The sequence below is a fragment of the Pomacea canaliculata genome, linkage group LG3, assembly GCF_003073045.1.
Source record: "Pomacea canaliculata isolate SZHN2017 linkage group LG3, ASM307304v1, whole genome shotgun sequence".
Classification (NCBI taxonomy): domain Eukaryota; kingdom Metazoa; phylum Mollusca; class Gastropoda; order Architaenioglossa; family Ampullariidae; genus Pomacea; species Pomacea canaliculata.
In genome coordinates this window covers 37,360,611-37,380,814 of record NC_037592.1, presented here as the reverse complement: position 1 = coordinate 37,380,814, position 20,204 = coordinate 37,360,611, and the positions used below count along the sequence as shown (strand labels likewise).

The following is a 20,204-nucleotide window of genomic DNA, read 5'->3' as shown; positions in this document are numbered from 1 at the left end:
GACACTCATAAGTTCTCCTGTTATTAATAATTCGATTGTTATAACTACATAAAAGCTGCTCAGCTGCAAGAAAATAAAAACATGAAACACCCAGTGTGTTTTGTTTATTGTTTTTTTTTTTTAAATACTCGCTGACCCTCGGCCTTGACTTTTCACCCCAAAATGGCTGCTCGATGCCGGTGCGTAGTAGACAACTATATCTGTGTAGAGTGGCACCTATATCTTACTTCCCAGACCCCGACCCCCGACCCCCGGGCCCTCAGCGTTTATTTGGCTCGGTTGTGCGCGCAGTCGGCGTCCATGCGAGCAGAAGTGGCGGTTCTGCTACTGTCATGGCGGCTGTGAGCAGCGAGGGCGGGTGTAGTTTTGCCTGTTGGACGCCGGGGCCTACAGGGACGAACAGCCTGTTACTCGGGCTTTGTAACCAGGATCACTGCTTTACTGTCGTGCTTTATTACTCACAGCTGCGTGCTAGACAGAGGCGGCGGAATGTTTGTCAGTTTGAGATGCATAAAGATGTGCCTCCCTCTCTATCTCAAGGATATCTCATTCTGGCTGCCTGGGCCGTGCAGGCTGGGAATGTTGCAGCACGAATCGCATCCCTCTTTGTCAATTACTTGTCCCTATTATTACAAATAAACCGTTTCTTAGACAACCTAGAGATTAAAATTAGAAATTGTTGACAAGAAACTGACATTTAAAATACCGATTTAGTAAGAATTAAGTTGACCTATACATCATCTTTGTCCAAAACCAATGACTATAGAAAGGAAGTTCATCAACATTCTAGACATTAGGTTGTTTTCGTCATTGTTAACCAGAAATAATTCAAGTACTTTTGTTGACGCCACAGAGATGTTAAGAACACGGCCACAAAGAGGAGTGTTATTAGCGAGAAAATTCAGTTCGTTTCCTATTTCCTTCGCGATCGAGAGGAACCCTCGGTCGTGCATCTCTCTGGAAAGGGCAAAGTGAGTCTTTGGAAATGTTAGCTGATCCATGAGAAATTATCTTTGTCGAAGATGGATGTGGTTTGTCGCAGTCGGTACTTTTCAATATAAGTACTCGCAATTTATCTATAAAGTCTGCTTGTTTAAAGGCTCTTTATCTTTAAATACTATTTGTCAGGCGATGATGTTTTTCCTTTATATAGGTCCAACGATCTAAGCCAGTAGGGCTCACCGTATCTAAGGTCGTTTTTATCTTTTCTGATATAATCAGGTACCAATACCTGCACAGTAGTTGCGGGGTTGCCGTTGTATTCCTCTCTACTGGACAGACGCTGTAGGACAGTGTGGTCCACCTCCCGGTATTAACTATAGTCGGGTACACGCTATCTACCACCACCCTAACCCCAACACACTCTTCATCTGTTTGCTTCTGATGGTCATTGCTGCTTTCTCATCCATAGAGACAATCGTCTTTCTGTCCACTTGACAAAGATTTATACACTATTGTGTTTTACAGAACAGACTGTCTTTCTCTCAGTGTGTGTGTGTGTGTATTCGTTCTGTGATCCGCCACTCAACACCGATATCTCCGTGCATTATTTTTGTCCTGCTGTGTTAACACTTCGCAGCTACCATAGATCAGCCACGTAAGCAAGACCACATGGGATCGGCAAGTCGGCACAATTGTTGCTTATTTAGCACCAATGACAGCTACAAGAAAAGACTGCGATAAAAATAGCATTTTAACACTCCTGTGCCGTGTGCCGAGAGCACGTGAAGAGTTCTGACCTTTATTTAAGTGCCATAACAAACGATTCCTGCTTTTGATGAGTCGGTGATGGCGGTGGTTTTATCTCCATTCTTTTCCCTCCCTCACTCCCCTCATCTCCCTCACCCCCTCATCCCTATCGGAGCCTGCTAATTATAGTAGCTATCTGTCCACTGTGTAGCGATCTGTGGGAGGATGCAGGGAAGTGGGTTTTTTTTTTTTTTTTTTTTTTTTCACGTGACTGTTTTCGACGCGATCTCGACAGTTCGCTGCACGTTGGCACAGAGAGAGAGAGAAAGGTCCCTTAAGGTCAACCAAATTTTTAATTGTGCTGAAAGGTGATGGAAGAATTACCAGAATATACAGCTGTTGTTAGTTTCTCACAATAATGTGATATTATTAAATTTATTCTTTTTTTAAAAAAAAACACGTGGAGTTACTACATTCTCACACCACTCCAGTCCGCAGCCAGTACATGAAAACTTTTAAACACAAGGTATTAAGGCGATGTCGTATCAGTTAGTGAGATCACAGAAAAAAAGAGATTCTGATCTCTTTTTCACGAAACCCAGAAGAGAGCTACACTCTCGAAAGATAGGTATCTCCTAAATGAAACATAATTTGTCATGAGGTAAATACTCCTCCTTGAAAATACTTTTACACTCGGGTTAGCCTCGGAATGCCTCCGAGTGCCTGTTCGTGGTGCCTGTTATATAAAAAGTCAAGAGTGGAGGACAGTTCAACCGAAGTGCTGCCCGAGTAAATCATGACCCACCGTCATCGGGCCATCAACGAAGCATCACCAGAAAGTGAGGAGTAAGGTCAGTCAGCACATTTTGTTCATCGTCTGCGATCAGATGATCTGGGTGGTGCCAGAGCGTGGAGCCTGGCACTGCCTCTTTACCGCCAACCTTTGGCATCTTTTGGCTCAAAGATGTCAAACTCCCTATTTGACGTCCGGGTAGAGACATTGGGGGAGCTGCATGTGAGGGAGAAACAGTGAGATGGGAGTGGAGGGTGTGAAGGAAGGGTCTGGGGTGTGTTCCGACTCTTCTGTGTCTGAAAGCCTTGCACGATAAAGATCTTAGTGGGTAGAGAAAGATTGCGGAGGGCAACAAGTGCAGTGCCAATATTTGCCCCCACGTTTCGCGTGATCCGATCCAAAAAACTTAGCGCAGTTTTAGCACTCGGTTTAAACAGTATAACTAAGCTCGGGAGAACGAGCAGAAGGAGGTGTGTGTGAGAGAAAGAGAGTGGTATTGGTGGTGGGTGGTGGTGGTGGAGGAGGTGAATTGGTGTGCACAGGATGAAGAGAAAATCTTCTAACTGTGGAGTGTAGACGCACGGTCAGTACACACATAATAATGTAATTGTCATTTCTGGATAAACGAGATTGTCATTTCTGGATAACGAGTTTGTTCGTTTTACACTGAAGACGAGCAACATTCATTACCCTTCCCTTGTAATTGTCTTCTGACGTTTTCCTCCCAATCCGGTCCAGCTAAACCCCCTGTCCCGATCAACCCCGAATTTCCAACGGTTTTTCTTAGGTTTTTCTAAACAGATTTGCATTGACGGTGTGTGAACAGGCAAGCCCGCCACATTATTGTCAGCAAACGTCTCTGTGGACTGTGGACTGAGTTCTGGAGTGTCTGTAGCCAGGCTGTCTGAAGCGTTCCGACTCGGTCAACAGATGGTCACTTCCAGATTCTTATTACTGGGACAAACACGAGGTGCAGGCTAGTCGAGACTGTTCTAGTTTCCAGCAGAAAAGAGTTTCTATTAATTGAGGTAATCTGCTTAAAGACTGGCATTTCATCTAATTAATACCCAGGGGTTGCGGTAGAGTCTGGAAAGGTAGTGGCCGGAAAGTCAATATCGAAACAAGAGACAGTGAGTGAAACTCCTGGCCATGAACCAGTTTGCCGCTCTGTGAAATCCAGAAGATTTCAGATGTAACTATAGAAACACCCGTTTACGCCATCCCACCCTTAGAAACAGCTTCATGACTTCATAAGCAAGATGGGGTGCGTTAAGAGTCCTACCACCTCGTATGGATCAGATAGTTGCAGCTAGCTCTGAGTTTGCTGTTTCGCCAGCCACACGCCCAACCTTGCTTGCAGACGAACTTCTCTGTCTGTTGGACAGAGTTCAGATCATACAAACTCATTCATCCGTGCACAAGATTATGAAGACTTCAACAGCATCCAAAGGTCGGACGCCTACATCCAGAAAGGAAAACAAATTCCCTGAAAACTCTTGGATTTTCCCCCTTTCCCACTAATCAACTTCATTTCATCGTGTTTTGTGAGCTGCATATTTTTTAACAACTACAGTCGGAAGAAAATGGTTACAGTATCTGTATAGCACCTGCTACACACCACCCAGACGTCGGGGAAACCCAACACCCGGTATGGTCTTACCATGCAAGAGGAGAGAACCTCCAACAAGGTTTTTGTGTAACAAAGGGAGGCTATTATTGCAATGGGAGGGGGAGGCAGCTTGTTGCAGGAAAGCTGGCTGCCAAACACACAAGCTGCTTCCTACACAAACACCATCAGCGAGTATTTTACAATTGGCGCGAGGTTGTCAAGCACTTTGTATCATGGCCATGACACCGCATCAAAAGTTGGCATCAAAGACATTGCAACCCTCTGTTTATGGGAAAAAAACCCTTACCCCGATAAGGGGAGAGCACCGGGTCGTCAAAGGTGCAAACATCTGGACCCACACTGGTCTGAAATGTTGATACCACTCACACTCGCGGATGGCATTTCTTGTAAGCCTTTTAGGTCCTGACACTGTGTTAGTGGATGCTCGAGCTGCGGTGGTCCCAATACCGACAGGACGACAGCACAGGAGCAGCGTTCAAACCCTATCAGAACACATCAGAAAAAAAAAACATGAGTACTGTTACAGAGCAACAGAATGTGTTTTCAAGGTGCTACTCCCTCGAGTGGTCTGATGGCATCTCTCGATACCAGCTGTGCTAAGTACCACGATAGTCACCTGTCAGATCCCTCCCTAGCGTGTACTTCCATCTAATGTCTTTTCTAAACTATCAATTTTTCTATCTCCTTGACCCCTGTCTGCTGCCATCAGGCGAGTCCACAACCATCCTGGTGTCAAGCAAAGGTGTGCAAGCTCCTTGCCATTATTTTTTTTCTTTCTCAGGAGTGAAGCAGTTTTCCGATTTGTACTGAAGTATTTGTAAAGCATCGAATATATTATAGATAGAGACAGCTGAAAGCCAGCAATACACATTTAAAAAATGATGGCGAAACTAAACTGATGCGACAAAATATGAAAGATAATTGTTTTTATGGCTTGGTATCAACAGCGAGTAGTGTTACATATTATATACATCAGAAACTGTAGAAATTTACCTCGGCGCGCTGGACATATCAGACGGAAAGCACATGCAATTTTGAAAAAAAAGCTATGATATATTGACATATCGCACAAAAAGGAAAAGATAAGTAAAAAATGTGCATTTCTGTTAAAGATGGCGACGCCTTGAATATCTCACAGGCGTGCATTTCTCACAAGATCGCCAATGTCATCTAGCTATGTTTCATCTACTGTAGGACAAATGGACAGTGGACATCAGATATAACACTAAATAACATACGAGTCACGAGTTACACTTTTTTTTTATCTAGGCAAGAGAACAGTGTAAATATTACAATGTCGGAGATCTTTATCCTTTATTAATGCGGTTCGAATGTTAAACTGTTTCAATTTGCACAAATGGGAAAAATTTTTGTACGCACTTTCTCTCTCTCACACACAAGGAGAGAGAGAGAGAGTAAGAAAGAAAGAACGTGAGAAAGAGTTGTTAATAACCTTTCACAGTCAAGCAAGAGTTACAAGACTGCAAGGATGGATTGAGTTAAGCCAGATCTTTTTCCTTTTTAATGCGAACGCACATATCTCTGAAATCGGTGTGAAGTATTTCAATCATTCTATTTAATATTAAAAGTTACAAAATTGCGCCGCGAGACTTGCCGAATTCCTTCAAACACCATCAGCAATTCTTGCCCGGCGCCATGCTTGTTCAGTGCAGGAGAATCCACCTCACTGCGGTTTCCAATCCATTAAACGTCTTCACGGAAAGCTTTTACCTCGGTAAGCCGATGCTTTGAAGCGCTGTCCTGTAGACTTTTCAAAATAACTTCACCATTTTCAAGCTTTGATTACCAGGCCACAGAGATGCGACCCCGTCTGCCACGAGACTTGTAAAGTAGCTCTGCACGCAACCGAGATATTCCCTGGGAAGACAAACGCCCTAATGAGCCAGAGTAGACAGGGTGGACAGAGCTGACAGAACAGACTCTGAACACGACACAGAAGCTAACTGCGCGCATGAAAACTACTCATCATTAAATATGTCAAGTTTAAACAGAGGCCGGCAACAGCATACACCACACATTGCTCAGCCAGGGAGAGGTTGGAAGGTGCAGAGATCTGGAGAGAAAGAGGAAAGAAAGGACCGATCAGATGAGATGGCTGGAAGGTAGCTTGGTTTGCTGGAGAACGGGGACATAGATGTGCAAGAGAACAGTAGATGTGGGAGTGAAATGTAACCGCTCGACCCCGACATCGCTGTTGTGCTTTTCACCACTACTCCTTCCGGGCAGAAAAAGGATCTCTGGTCACCGCGACTCGGCTGCGCCTGTCGAACAGAAAAACCCTATCACAAATCACGTTTTTCGAAGGGTCAGTCATCATGCAGAGGTCGCCCCTGTTGAGCAGCAGAACAATGATGGCGACGGCCGCGCATGCGTGAGCAACATGGCATGTTCGGCATTACATAGCGTACGCTTGGCTGCACCGCTGGCCGGCAAGTAAGGGAGATTACCAGAAATGGAGATCGATGGCAAGAAGGCGGCCCGAGCTCTGGTACGTCATGGCGGCCGTAGGAAGTCCTCATCATTTTCACTCTCAGTGTTATCTTCCCTGACCTCTGACCCCAAGCTCTTCTTTGTCTTGTCTAGCGCGCTGGCTCCAGTACTCACTCTTCTCAGTAGTCTCTGCTACTTCCTGTCTGTACTTACTGTCTACTTACTGTCTACACTTACTGCTTACTTTCTACACTTATTGTCTACTTACTGTCTATACGTGGTCATCAGGTTTTGTACACGGTCGAGGTTTTAGTCACAATGGAGTTGGCTGAGGTGTAGAGAAGACTGTTGTTATTGACAGTCAGAATAACTACTTCTGACACGCAATAGTAGTGTCATGTCACCTACCTGACAAAGGACTGGTCATTTTGTGTCATCCACTTTTCCCCTATCAGTCCTGCAGTCTGTTGTTCGTCTGGTGCATGTCTGCAGTTTTTCGCTTTATGGGATTACTTGTCTCAATTTCTCTCCAATTATTGCTTTTTGCTTCTGATTTACGAACCAAGCACTCGTTGCATGTTTTGCTCTACCAGCCATGTCCTTTATTGCTACATTGACCGCTGCATGTTGAGATGTTGGATCATCGTCACTTTATTGTTCCCCCGCTATGAGTATACATGTGTGTGTGTGTGCGCATGTATTTATTTATGTGCCAAAAAGTGGAATACAAGCAAAGACTAATTTAGTCAATATTTGCTCGTGTCAATTTTCGTTCATACTAGGCCATTGAGGGATGACACCAGTGCATAAGCCGAGATAATTTTCAGGGTACATTTGGCAAATTATGGGAAGGGGTTGGACCACCGCAGCAAGTATTCATGAATAAGAAAGTGATTACGAAGACAGTAGTCGTGTTATCTACATTAAGGCCAAAGCCAGAACTCGGCCGCCATTTTCACTGGGGGAGCGGGCGCCATTGAGACTGCAGTCTGCTGAGAACTGGATCCGCCCAGCAAACCTGAGTACGCGTTGTCAAGCTGACACAGGTTTGCTGCGGTTGCGAGGTTAGCCGTCCATGAATGATTAACTAACGGAATCGAAAGCAGAGGAGGGAAAGGATGAGCTGTGCTCACGATTGGATGCAAAACCTGTCGGTCGCAACGTCGCCCTGCTCGACAACGGAGCTCGCCTTTCTCACGCTACTTCCACATCTCCACCATGGCCGGCTCCGCGCTTACAAATCACCATGGAGACTAAGTCACCAGCTGGGGAGAGGAGGAAGAGAGGGAGGAAATGAAAGACCAAATTTCTGGTGACCTGTTGAAAGTTCCTGCCAAGGCCATAGGTCACAAGGTGAAATCTTGCACGCCATCTATTGGCTGGCTGCCTGGCTGGTCCAGCCCATGAAAACAGTTAGTTTGGGCCAGGATTTATGGGGGAGGCAAGCTAGCTGGGCACTGATTACTTCTCGCTTTTGCTGCTCCAGCCTGACATCGCAAGGGATACATCACTCCATGTGCTGCAAGGGGGCCGGCGGTGTTTCCGTGGTTATACCTCCCTCGTGAGAATATATTTTCCAGCTATTAACGTTTCTGCTTGAAACTGTTTGGGTTTTGTTTTCTTTTCTTTTTCTCTGGTCAGGCTTGAAGATTGCTTTGAGATGGTGCCAGCCGCCATCGATGCGCAAATTTTACTGGAATCACGCAAGCCCAAGCAGTGCATCTTGTGTCTCTTCGTGTCCAGAGGACAGAAAATGGCTGCTGTAAAAAAAAAAGGATGCAAGAGGCAGAATATTGTGTCTGCTCCAACTCAAACCAGTTTACCCACAGCTACAGGGAATAAGAAGTCCTAAAGAAAGGCGTGTTTTCTCGTTTATCTTTGCTGGGTGATCTTAATTTGATCTTTTTTCCGAATTGCAAGCAAATAGTAGGGTATGTTCATTCAAATTAAGTCGGCGGCCAAAGCCTGTTTGAGGGGAGGCGAGATGGCTAGCAAACATCAATGTGTTTGCCTACACATAATGCCTTGTATAAAAAGTGACATTTTGCACACACATCATTCCTTCAGCCTGCATGTAAATCTTATTGAATTCGTGTACAGACTGCATTTGTTACGGGTGGGATGAATGATTGTCTATGGTTCATGTCAGGACTACAACTTGTAATTTATATTTGAATGTTTTTCTTCACTTGAATTGGAATAAACAGTCCGCTGAATGCGTACCTCAGTGTGTGGTGTCATCAGCCGATGGCTTTGCTGTTATAAAGTATAGATATGAGGCTGGTTATACAACATTTTTATATGACTTAAAAAGAAACCTTTTTTTCCAAAATTCCCTCCCATGCCATGTAGAGGCATAGCTCCTCGGATACCGTTGACGAGATTGCAAGTCTGGCTTAAACAGTTTTAGTTTATTCAAACAATGTCAGTTTTAAAAATAGTTCTACAGATTGTGCACTATCTCCTATAAAACTGATAGTCTTAATATAGTTGGGCTTTTTCAACATTAGAAATGTGTTGTGCAACTTGACCCATGAGTGGAAATCTGAAATTGTGAAAATAAAGAAACAGAATAAATGTGAATGGTCAGATCTTGGCATCAACTCTCTTTTCACTTCACATGTAGATCATTTCCCTTTCTCCTTATTTATTTGTCTTGGTGTTGCACTCTTTTGTAAAGCATATTCAGCTGGCTAGGTAGCGGCTTTGATTCTCTTAATAATAATATTAATAAACCGCGATACTTTACGGACTTGTTGAACAAAGACACCAGTAACATATGCATTCAAATATCCTTATATGATACCTTCAAACTTATGAATACATGCCTATGAAAACACACACACACAAAATTGCAGATGAAAGCATATTTTGTCTTAATGTAGTTGTACTCCGTGCAAATGTCGGCTCATTCTGGTCAGAACTCTTGGCGGTTTCAAAGTGTCAGAAGTTATTCCACCCGAATATTGTTGACAGTGCTGTGAGGAGTGTACGCCCTTTCTTGGCACTTTCGGACTTATCAAAGAGAGCATCTGAGAATTGTCCTCTCCTGGAACTGCTAACGGTCGAGTGATGGCGCCCACACATTCCTGCTACCGCTACAGCATGAGTGTTTATGGGGTATCGGAGGGGCTGAGATGTTCATGTGGTTGTGTGAGTATGCGTGCTTACTGTTTTTTTTTTATTTCCTTCGTTCTTTTGGCTTTCTTTCGTTATTTTAGTTTTTCTGTATTTCCTTCGTTCTTTTCTTTTTTTTTCGTTCTTTACTCTGTTATTTTATTTTATTTATTTTTTTTATTTCTTGATTTGGGGCAGCCCGGTGGCGCAACGGTTAGCTCTTGTCACCAATTCAGTGAGGGTTGACTGTCCTGGGTTCAACTCTCGTCTCGGGCACGCTGTTCCTTCTGTAAATGTGGCATCTGTATACAGGCTGGCTTGCCATGATGTAGCCTTAGTTGCTGACTCGGAGTAAAGCATCAAATTCCCCTCTCTTTATTTCTTATTTTCTTTTGTTCTTACTTTTATTTGTTTTATTTTTTCTTTGCTTTTTCTGTTTTTGTTTTTTAAATATTGAGTTTACTTGCTGTTCGCTGTCTCGTCAACTTCAGCTTAACAAATATACTTTTAGTCAAAGGTTTATTATGTTTATCGTGTGTGTATATTGAATCTCTGGGTCGCTCCGGCGCTTGGTTCGTGAAGGTAAACTCTACGTTACCCTGCAGGTGTAGCAAGTCCTTTGATGCTATCCAGTGTACTACCAGTCCTTCCACACTATTCAGAGCACAACCGGTGTTTCCACACTCTCCAGTATACAACCAGTGTTTCCACACTATCCAGTGTACAACCAGTGTTTCCACACTATCCAGTGTACAACCAGTGTTTCCACACTATCCAGTGTACAACCAGTGTTTCCACACTATCCAGTATACAACCAGTGTTTCCACACTATCCAGTATACAACCAGTGTTTCCACACTATCCAGTATACCACCAGTGTTTCCACACTATCCAGTATACAACCAGTGTTTCCACACTATCCAGTGTACAACCAGTGTTTCCACACTATCCAGTCAGCTGGCGTCGGGTACCGGCTTTGGTCCCAGACCCTCTTCCCTTTCACTCGGTCTGTCGGTCTTTGTGGGAGGAGTGCCTCTTGTCCACATCTTAGCTATCGCTCCTCTAGACAGACTCCGTGTGCAGACCTTTTGTTTTGTTCTCTCTATGGACACCAACCACGTGATAAGACAAACTTCAGCAAGCATTTTGGAAAAGACGAAGACCTTCAAGGTGAATCTTCTCCGTGTACTTAAACATCTTCTAAAATCCTTCTAATTAACACCAGTATAATCTTTATTAGTTATTTTTGTATATTGTATTTCTTATTTTTTGCTTTGTATTTATTTGATTGCACTTGACGCTGTTTTGTTTTGTTTCCAAAATGACTTTTTATGAATCGGTGTGAAATGGTGTGCATGAAAATGTAGTCAGTCAGTACACATATTTTAAACCGTTATTTTATGCAGCAGTAACGTGGTCAAGAACAAGACAACAAAGTTTATATTACCTACACAACATTTATTGTCCTAGCGTGTAAAAGGCTTCGTAAAGCGCTTTAAAAATGCGCCTGCTTGAAAATGCTAGCAGTTTGTTAGCTTGCACACTCATCCTAACCGCCGTGCACACATATGACCCAAGCATGCACGTTCACACGCGCGCACACACACACACACACACGTGTACACAAAGAAACACGTGCACACACAGACGAACGCTGGCACGTAACTCATTGAACTCTACACTGTCTTTGACCGCTGCGCTTGAGCCAGTTGCAAGTATCGATTCTCAGCCGGTTTCCCACCTCTTTTCAATTTGTAATGAATATTGCGTTCTCCCGCTCACACTGCTCCGTGAGGAGGCGTTGAGCTGTCTTGGGGATGCCTTACGCAGCTTGATAGATGTCCGCAAAGGTCCTTCTTCTACTTTTATTTGTCTGGCCAAGTCCAGCGCCACTCGCTTCTGTCTCCAGTTAAACGAAGAGCGTACGAGGGCTGCCGGGGGGTGGGGCTTCCATACTGCGTGCGCCGGTCCGAATGGTTTTAGAGGATTTCTGGGTTACTTTATCCTCCGTGTTTTTCACTGCCGACGTCCGTTAGCAGGGCAAGGGGAGTTAGGGGAGGGGGATGTCGGGGGGTGGAGGGCTTTGGTCCCGCCACCCGCAGGCCCGGTGACTTTCTCCGTCAGTTGTCGTGTTCACTTCCCACGCGTTGGCTGTTTGTTTATTTGTTGTCCGCTACAGGGCGGCCGACTTCTCTCTTCTGTCAATATTTTGTAGTTTCCATTATCAAACTCGTGATTGTTTATTTGTTTGCTTGTTTGTTTTTTATTTTGCTTGTCTGGTGTCAGCTCACATGGCCATCAAGTTCTCTCTTCTTTTATCCTTTGATTATTTTTATTGTCACACGTTTTTTGTTTGCTTGTTTGTTTCATAGCACCTTTGAGAGTGGTTTTGTTGCTAAACAAACAGAAATAAACAGTTGAAATTTACTCTGCAATTTACTAATTATGGACTTTAAATGCAGGAGATGTATATGCATCTGCTTTTTTGTTGTTGTTGTTGTTTTTTTAATATCTGTTCGTGGGTTCTCTCCGGTGCACAAGTGGTTTCTCGAACTGGAGGGAGAAGACATCACATTTGTTCTTAAATACTTTTTCCTTTTTTTCTAAAGAAGTTTAGTTTTATTGTTTCTGCTTGATTTTGTTTTGTATTTTGAGCTTTGTATGTTTTCTTTCTGCTTTTTTGTTTTTTGTTTTGTTTTTTTGTTTTTGGTATGACTACTTAATTTTTTTTCCTCGTTCTAGAAGTTTTTGATACCACCTCCTGTTCCTGAGATATTTCTCTTTGCTATAGTTTTATGTCCCTGAGCGTCTTGTTCAGCCTCATTCTTTGCCCATTGTCCTGTCCAGTATAACCCCCAACAAACCTTATTTCTGGTTCTTTCTTGCATTTCGTCCCTGGCGCTTTCGCTTATTCGCCAGTAATAAATCAGCTTTCTCTTCTTCTTACTAACACCCCTAACCATCTCTTTACGCCTTATTCACGCGAACGCCATTTTGAATCGAAAACGAGGCCATAGACGCGAGCTGGGAGTGAAAAGATGGCAGCGAGTGGAGAGCTTGTCGCCATGGAACGGTAATTTACTTCAAGTTGCAGGGAACTTCTCTCGGGGAAATGATGAAGTCTGGTCAGACGAAATGACCAACACAGCGACAGAGGGCGCGGAAGCACCGCGAGAATCAGCGTGAAGAGCAGTTGAGAAGTTCAATTTGCAGTCTTCCTCCTCCTCGCTCAAGGTCTTCCTGTTGCAGCAGCTTCCCAGACCTTTACGATGTCGAGCGAGGACCGTGAGGATGTTGTCAAGTACTGCTACTTAACCCCGCGCCATTATGTGCCCGTCAATAAACAAACACAACAAGTTGTTTACCTTTGAATGTGACGATAGTGTGGTGTCTGCTTAATGGGGCTTACGGAGTGGTATAACAGTTAGTTTCTAAATATGTGATTATCATTTTCTGGCATGTTTTGTAGCATTCGTGTGCCATTGTTATTTACGGTTCTTATGAAATCAATAATTGTAACGACCATCATGCGGGTCGTGTGTAGTATTTTATTTTTTCAGATTTTTCAGAAACGTAGCACCTGACTGTCTTTATCCAAAAACGATTAGGCGTATAGTTTGATAAATCACAGATGTTCTTTGCCAAAATCTTAAATGATCACCTTTTGAAGTTAAAATAATCCTGTGCACGTTTCTAAGTAGACAGAATAACCTTTCAGCTTGCTTTTTTCAAGAAAACAATTCTGATATTTTGTTAAAAACGAGTTGTCGACAAACGACATCGTTTTGCAGCCTTCACTGCACGCGCTCAGGAGAGCAAGCTAGTATTTTTATTGAAAATGTCTGTTGAAACAGTAAACCAAAATGTCAAGATTATAATACTAAAATATGTGTATATCACTGGCAGACATAGCTGCGTAGCTCTGGGACTTGCCTGGATGAGGACAATAACACCAGCTATATATTACTTCGCACTTCAGCAAGACTTTAACAACATCACCTGTCTCACTCTCTTTTCTGTACTTTCATCGTTTTGTCTTTCTTCTTTACGTCTGTCCGTCTCTGATTGTGTCCTCTTCCTCCCTTTTTTCCTCAGTCTGCGAACCCTTATGTTGGCCTCGCTGTTGATAAATGGAGAATCACCTAATTAAGTGTATCTCTCCGGGTTGATGCCATCAAATGATCTCCATTTCTTACCTTGCCCGTTGTTCCCCGTTTAATTTATGTGAGGCGCTTTACTTTTACTTCTAGCCCTGCTGCAAAGGATGGAAGTTGATGATAATTATTTCTGTTCTTTGCAGATCATTTTCAGACATACAAATTTGTGCCTCTTCGGTTACACATGTCTCCACAGTCGCACCACATTCACATATTTATCCACCATTTAGTTATCGCTAAATACAAATGTTTGAGAATTGATTCAACTTTATGACATTTTATAAGAGTGGTAGATTCTAATCGTCTACTTCGCTCTCTCTCTCTCTTCCCTTCCCTCCTTCACTTTCATCTGTCGTCCTGCGTCTGTCTCTTCTTTAACTTCCGTGAAGCTCTTGATTTATTAGATTCCAATCAATTATTTATTATTTCGAGAAGTGTAGGCCAGAGTGAAACGGAAAGGAATGACATCTTTGTAAAAATGAACCTGGACACGGTGAAGATGACAGAGTATCGGTGTGTACTGTTAGCCCGAGCAGATGTTGCAGTGAAGGAACAAGCAATGGGATGTTCAGTCTCAACAGAGGAACATTTCTTAAAGAAAGCGGGTGAATAAGATAAGATTTGTTGTGGGTGAATAAGATAAGACTTGTTGCGGGTTCGGATGATAAATGTTATGCAGAGTTCTTAAGCACGGCGTCCCGAGTAATGCGGAGAGGCAGCAGGAATTCTGTCCAAGAAGCAGCTTTCAAGCGAAGGACAGCAAGCGAGCGCCAGGACGAGAACGAGTGGCGATGGGCAGCATTTAAATACTGACAGCACAGGAATACAATCTGTCTTGTTTCCGCTCCTTGGCCACAGTTACAATCATTTCTATGACTTTCCCGTTTAGTCAGATAAATCCTTTGAAAGCTGACTTTTGATGGCATCTCAATGATGACATATAGCGAACCGGTTGCCTTTCCATTCTGTACAGCAGCTGGAGAATTAGGTCGCATCTGCTGACGTGTTCCGGCTTAAGATGAAACATTAGCCCTCAGAAAACAAAACTATTTTAGTTTTTAAGTGTCTGCGGTTAAAACACGCTGACATGTGACATTTCAGTTGGAGACACCACTGAGGACATCAGACAAAGAAACTACCCGTATGTAATTTACTTAAGCGATTTGGAGAAATGTCCAGACAACTCTTGGTATTCTTTTCACTCCTTTTTCACTCAAGTAGTCATGTTCTTTAAATTCATGTTCGCCAGTAAGTACGCAGATGAGGGGAAGGAGAAAATTGCAGAAAGAAGCATCCAAAGGGCATGAATGTAAGAGATTCGTCTCCCTTAGGAAGGTGTTGTATGCTTCTGACTTCTAAGAAGACTTTTTTGGCCAAGGCCAACCTGCTCATTCATATACTTATGAAATAGGTATTATGGTCGTGACATGGTATCGACACAGACACTCCTCCTATATGCCTTCCTTCTTGTTGATGTATTTCCAACGACACGCAGATCTGTTGTCGTGACGAGCGATGAAGTAGCAGCAGGGCAACAAGAAACAACATGAATGTCACGAGGTTATGGTGACGTGGACATAAAGTGTTTTAAGTCGACATCAGAATTAAGTGCAAACCATTAGGGAGCTGTTGTCGGGGATTTTGATTGTTTGTTTTTGTTTGGGGTTTTTTTGCCATGGAGCTTGGTTCCATTTGTCACAGCAACGTGCCTGTCGTAACCTGGGCCGCACCTACCTCCATAAACGCCTCAATCGTTATGCACGTGCTGACCTTTTGACGAGTGACACCTGTGTATGTAACAACCGTCATTTCTACGCTCTTGTTACTTCATCTTTACCTGAGTTTCTGTCTGACGGATTGACTCATTTTCTCTGAGTAACACTAATGGTCCTTCATCTCAAGACGTGTGTCAGGAGGAAATAGCAGACGTGAAAGCCGAGCAAAGCGAATGGTCCAAATATTCAGATTTATGAAACTGCAGTCAGCTAGTACCAGTCGTGCAAATCCTTTCATATCCTCTTACTTTCAAAATGATGGCAACTATTTTTTTAATTTAATGTTTTAGACCTGTAGACCGTTAACCTGAATGCTAACTGTGCGTTTACAGACGATGGCAATTAAAACATAATTTTGATCGATCACTGAAGAACCCAAAAGCAAAATAAAATCAGCATCATCACCAGCTATCGATGGTTATACGGATCATCAAGGATATGTTTCCTTCATAAATCACTTTTTTTGCAAAGACCGACTTTCATTTTACAAATGTTACCAAGGGCTATTTTTGAGTTAATGAATCCTCTACTTTATCTTAAACTCTATTGATCGTGAGTATTTCTGGCCAGTCAATTGGGTGGCTTTATGGGGAACCGTTTATTGATAGTTGTTACGGACGAAACCATGTCTTGTCAAGAAAGATCATTTTGATGATATGTTATCTCATTAGCTGGAAGCGATGACGAGGTGCATTAAAAACTGTTACAGTTGAGTATCGCCTGAGTAGTTTCAAGGGTGGCAGCACTGCTACAGACGATCAAAGAGGGAAGCCGATTGAATGATATGTTCTGGCATGGTCGTAGATGATTGGGTGTTGAGGAGATTAACTTTCAGAGCACATTTCAATATTGTAAAATAATTAAAACTACTAATTAGTTAAGGATACCTAAGGGAATATTCGTGATAATATAAGAATCTTCTACTAAACTTTTTAACAAACGCTCCCAATCGCATGATTATCCCACAAAATACTCTCGGAACACCTGATCATCACTCCATATGAAAACCAGATACATTAAGCCTTGTAAATTCAGTGAGGAAGAGCTGAAGAACCCATGGAATACTTAAATTTCGAAGCACTGCCTCCAGCCATTTTTGGTTTATAACATATTGAGGCTGTTTAGAATATTGATGAGCTGTTGACATGATCCCCCGGTTCACCAGTCCTCAACTGCTAACTCAGCATGTACTGTTTTTTGTGTGTTGTTGAGAAGCATAGTAGACAATTAATAGTTGGTGTTGTTGGCACTTTCATTGGCAGCAGCTTCTCTCGTCTGCTTGATACCTAGTCCTGGCTCACAGGTGAACTTTGACCTGCTTGTGACGTTTTTTTTTTTCTGAGGTTAAGCTTCAACGACCACTAATTAATCTTTAAATGCCTTTAGTTTAAGCGATCGTAATAAAAAAAATTTCGGGATGGGGGAGTGGTGATCTTGCATTGCCATTAAAATCTTACATCTGATGACTTCCTTCTGGCAACTTTAACTTTGCTGTGATGCTGCCGGCTGACCGCGACTAGCTCACTCTCGATCCGAGCATCTAGCATCGTGTTCTTCCTCAAGAACAGGTCCCTCTCCCCCCTGAGAGACTGATCCCCCCATCCTACACAGCTCCACGTTTCTGGACGAGGCTGGCAGTCTGGCAGCGCGCTCCTGTACACAGTTTAAGCGCCAAGGGCTGCGGAACCTAATCCTATTACTTTCTTATGACTCGTCTTTATTTTGTCTTGCTGCTTGTGTCAAAACTATTTGCGCTGCAAGGGAGACGAGCAAGGCTTGGATAGAGTGCTCTCCCATTAACGCAATCTTCTGGGATAGGGAGGCAAACAGCCGGCGCAGCCCGGGCCAATAGCAGTTAAGATCTAAGCTGTGTTCGGGCCGCCGATGACTGAACAGACGTCGCACGTGCAAACCCCACTGTGTGCAAAATGTCACAGATTCTGTTTGAGATAGGAAGCGATGGAAACTTCTCTGTCGAGCTTCGCAGCTTGGAGAAACGGCAGGCGGACAGCGATACCTTCGCTGAAGATATTGGTTTTTGTTGTAAAGTAAACACGCCAGGTTTGTGGATGTTTTCCTTCCCAATTTTTAGCTGAAGTCGAGGTGGTGTGCGGTATGAACCAAAATGAATTTGCCATCAGCACGACGTCGGCTACGTTTGTCGGTCATGCACGCCAGACGTCGCCACTTCCCCTCGCGAGAGGCGGGAGGTGAGATGTGGATAGGTGCTTGATTGTCTCAACTTGGTGCATTAATCTTCTTCTACTACAGTAACTCACGTCTGCTTCAATCTAGGCAATAGGGTTTGGACATGAAACCAACGATTTTAACTGAACCACGTCGTCATCAGCAACAGCGGCATCATTATCGTCATTATCTTTAAAGGATTATGGGATTAGAAGACTATTATTATTATCAGGGAATTCGAGTACGTGACCAGGCTCCCCGCACTTTACTCCACTTAGGTCATGAATATAGAATGCAATTAGTAGGGGAAAGTGGTAAATAACAGTAGATTCTCACCGCACGCTCACATACACACAGCTTAACCAGGGACAAAGAAGTCAGAAGGAAATTACTGCAAGTGGTTGTTTTTTTATTATCATCATCATAATGCAGTGTAAACTTAAGGCTCACTACAGTAATAAAGAAAAAGAAACCAGGTAGTACAAGTTTAATAAAAATCTCAGAAGAACGCAAGATAAGGTATGCATTATCTAGGGAGTGGCGGTGAGTAGATAGACATTCAAGGCATACACATACAATTCATCAGCCAATGCTGGAAGCAAAGCCACAGACCGGAGGGAGAAGGAGAGGGGTAACATTTAACCTGTCAAGCTTAGAGGGAACAGAAAGTACATCACCCTTATGCAGAACGAAGGCACCTGCTCGGCTGGCAGGGTTGAAACAGGTGTGGAAATACAGACGGTGGCTGCACCATGAATATTGCAGCATTTTTAAATGGCAAGTAAACCTTGTTAGAAATGCTTCTTTTGGATCAGTGCATGTACAGGGTGTCCACTGCACTCCCAGTGAGAAGTATGTTTATTCTGCCTTCCTTCTCCATGGAGTTTCTCCACTTCTTTGTTTCGATGGCTCACACTTCTTTGGTTTTGGAAAATAATGACTTTGAGCCCTAGCAGTTAGTATTATTGTGTCTTTTTTTAATTGCAAAACACTTTGAGTTCGCGTTGATCGTGGGTAAAGGTGTCATATCAAAGATTGATATTTCTTAGCATGACCTGTATACTTCTAATTTTATATTTCTATTTTAAGGATTTGCATTATAAACTATTTTCTAACAGTCTTTGAAAAGTTTTGTTTTGAAAGATAATATCATTAATTAAGTGGTATTTCTAATCAAACTTATTTTGAGATCTAATGAAGTTAAACACCCCTGTATAGGAAAAACATAAAGTTGTATCAATATTCATCTTGTTGCCTAGCGACAGTGACAAGTTCTCGCCTTACCTCATTGCCGAGCAGCAAGGGGCTCAAAGCTCGCCATGGAAACTGCATCCTCCAGCGTGAACACCTGATCATAATATCATGTTAATAAGATATTGAAAAATGTTCTATCGTATGAAGTAGTAATTCTCTGTTTCTTTTTATGCAATTAGCAGGACGAAACACCTGTGTCAGGTGTATTTATTTCACAGAATTATAAGACTGGAGATTATTAAACACAAGCAACATACTTTTTGTGGAGCAATAGCTACGCAGAGAACTCAAATGGTGAACGAGCTCAAGACACCTTCATGAATGAGGGGCGATATTAAGTACAAAATTATTTCTAAATGACTGTTTGCTTCATTACGAGACTCGTTTCCATAAATGTGAGCGAAGCACTCGGTTTCTCTCTCTGCTGAGTTTTAGACAGAAGCTGCCATCTCTTTCCTCTCATACGATCAACCTGTCCACTCACTTTGTCAAGTTCGGACCGGCGGTAGGTGGCGCCCACTGCGGCCTGCAAGGTGCAGTTTGACGCTCGTCGCTGACGTCAGCAAGGTGCAGTTTGACGCTCGTCGCTGTGAGCACTTCTCTCCCCTTGACGCGCATGCGCTGGAGCGCCAGACATAACCCTGTTTTATGAAGAGAACAATAATCAGGTCTCCTCCATCTTTGCCGCCAGAAACTGAGGATCTAGGCGGCTGGGAACAATAAGAACCGGGCAGATTACTGCGGCCACTGAGCCAGTAAATACAGTTGCCGAGCAGGACAAAACGGTTAAGGTTGTTGGTGTGTCATCGTGAAAGTGAGATGAATGTCTGCCGGCTTTTTTTCTTCTTCCCTTCTCACTACCCCTATCTCTCTCCCCCTCACCTCCTTAGCCACCCACCGATCCTCTAGAAGCACTGTCTTGCGGAAGAAGGGGTGTGGGAGATGGCGGTGGTGGAGGTTAACCGTTTTGTTTCCCATAATTTCCGCGCGTCGTTCCCTGCATCACTCGCGCCCGAAGTCGGCCTTGTTCTCGTGCTGTTACAGTGGACGTTAAGGTTGCGGTCACGGCTCCGCATAATTTGGTATTTCTGTTTGTGACAGCTCTGAGCGCCGGCCTGGCACCCCGACGGCCATTTTTCACGAGTGTGCTGT

General features: G+C 43.4%; 1 long non-coding RNA gene across 2 annotated transcripts in view; it reads left to right on the top strand.

Annotated features, from left to right (window-relative positions):
- LOC112560862 overlaps positions 1 to 20,204 on the top strand; it is a 99,245-nt gene that overhangs the window by 54,026 nt on the left and 25,015 nt on the right. Inside the window, exons 4-5 of one of the 2 annotated variants that reach the window (XR_003098612.1) lie at positions 9,540 to 9,716; positions 12,768 to 13,113. The exons of the other annotated variant lie outside the window; for it this stretch is intronic. This is a non-coding gene — a long non-coding RNA (uncharacterized LOC112560862). Of the gene's footprint in view, positions 1 to 9,539; positions 9,717 to 12,767; positions 13,114 to 20,204 lie in introns of those variants that run through there. 2 annotated transcript variants of the gene reach the window in all.